Below are 2,426 nucleotides of genomic sequence, written 5' to 3'. Positions count from 1 at the left end.
TAGGAAACTAGAGCAAACAACATTTTCATTGCTTTTTGTTATGTCCTGCTGTGCATTACCATCTTCCATCTGCAAACATCAAAGAGCCACTGCTGTAGTAACCACAAATGACATCTGATGCTGAACAGGAGGAGATGAAACCCCCAGTAACAGGGGACCTATTTCTATCCAAACTTCCAAGGCAATAACACTAGAAAAGTGTTTTATAAAATGCATAAGATAATAAGAAGCTGAGAAAATATTTTCCAAATATTCATTTCCAATCCACTCTAACAATTGCCATCAAATCCTGAAATTTACTTCTCATTTCAGTGTAAAACAAAATAAGTGTTAAGTAAGGTCGGTATTATGGCCTGAATGAATCTGTAGATATTTGCATTGAAATATCTGGTGGAGCAATGGTCTTCTGGATGAAAAATAAAACTGGGCAGATGATATAGCAACAGATGGTGATGTTTCATAGCATTGTCCCTAGACAGCCCCACATCAGATCTAGGAATCATTATACAGCTTGCCAGATCACAAGATGCTGAGGGCAACCACTAAAGGAGTGTCAAAGCAGCCAAAATGATGTGATGAGCAGTGCTTCCTTGGAAAGGAGGTATGTTACAGACTGGTATCTTTTGGTCATGTTGCATGTTTCCTTGTTACAAACACTTGTGCTATGCCAAGACCAGAAAATAAGTCACTCTTTTACTGCAGAATTGCAGGAACATTTTATTTAATGCTACATTAATGGGATGAATCAATGGGGGTTCTTGAAAAGCATAACTGATACAATATATATGCCATTTCACCTCAGATCTTACTTCTAACAGTGGTGAAGGGATGGGTGTCATACTCTGTACAATGCCACTGAGGACTGAAATGGGAAAAATTGATTTCACATCTTTCAGTTTATTAGCAGCCTTCTTGAGAAAGTTGTTCAAATCCTTCTTTTCTGATGCCAAATTCTTTCCCCTCTCACTTCTTATTTGCAGCTGGACTTTCGATTTCTATCCTGACTCAGACTTCTCCTTACCCCAGGAGATACTCAATGAAACATCAAAGAGTCAGTCCTGTGATTAGATGAAAGAGAATCCACCTGGGCATAAGATTTCCATCATGTACCTTGGAAGAGGTGATTGTGCAACTGCAAACATATCTGTGCAAGCCCTCGAGCTGGAACCGTGGGAAACCTTGTAGCAACACCACAAACTGTGGCTGTGTGTAGGATCCACAGGGTTATGTGCCCAGTGGTGGGGCTGAGCAGCTATCAAGGCAGCTGGATGCAAACATAAACATGCACAGTTTCTGGGTCCAGTCTGCCCTGATAATTTGTGAGGTCTCTCTGGACTGTGATGTAAACATGGTTTAATAGCCAGAGTTTAAACACAAGATTTAATATCCCTTCTCACACCTGTTGGCATTTATGGAGGTAACTACGGATGTCCCTGATAGTCATGTAAAAATCAAATTCTTTTGGAAGGCTATTTATTTCCTGCTTCCAGAAAAACAGTCTCTTGCCTTAGAAAGACAATAAATCAAACCACAAAAGTCTTCTCCCTTTGAAAGCCCAGGCTGGTTGTCACTGGCTTTGGTTTGACCAACTTTGAGCTTTGCACATTCAGGTACTTGGACAGCTTCACACACGACAGGTGTGAAGATACTTTCTCCATCAGCTGAGGCACTTGTAGCTGAGATCAGAGTGCCTAAAATAACCACCACCCTTGTTAATACACTGAGAACAGAACCTGGTGTCTTCAGGAAATGTATAGGATCACACAGCAAGCCAAGTCATCACAGGCTCACCCAGCTAGGGCTGAAGAAGATGATCTTCAGTTAGAAATGGCATAGAGCAAGTAACACACATACATCTTGTGCAATCAAAACCATTTGAAACAGCAGTGAAGTCTTAAAGCAATCAAAGCATCTCTGAACAGTGCCAGTAACTGTAGTTCCAGTCTTGAAATGTGCTGAAGCTGTCCCCTGGTTGACTTCTTTATTGCTGCACATTGTTTATTCAGGGGAAGCAGTGGGGAAGGTGTCAATAGCCACCTCAGTCCCATGGGTGCTGTAGGCTACAGTGAACACCATGCACTAGACATACCAGGCTGGGGGGAGGGACCAGCAGGCTCAGAATACCCTGTGGTCATTTTGCTGCAAAGACTATAGTTTGTTTCCTGGCTTTCCTGCTGGAAACATATGGCCATCATTAATAATTATCACTGATTATGCAGTTTCTAATTTCGTACAAGACACCTTGGTGTGCAAAATAGGATAAATCTATATTGTCAGACAACATAAAGAGACAAAAGTGAGAATTGCGTAGGATTGTTAGGGGATGTGACAGTCTAGAAGACCTCCTGAGTTTGAATATGGGCTATGCTTTGTGTGCAGCTACCACAGACATATGGGCGTTTTGATGCCCTCTAGAAGTAAATTTC

This window comes from Acanthisitta chloris, unplaced genomic scaffold (assembly GCF_000695815.1).
Source record: "Acanthisitta chloris isolate BGI_N310 unplaced genomic scaffold, ASM69581v1 scaffold7705, whole genome shotgun sequence".
NCBI classification, from domain to species: Eukaryota; Metazoa; Chordata; class Aves; order Passeriformes; family Acanthisittidae; genus Acanthisitta; species Acanthisitta chloris.
The sequence above is the reverse complement of the archived record's forward strand: the minus strand, read 5'-3'. Positions refer to the sequence as shown.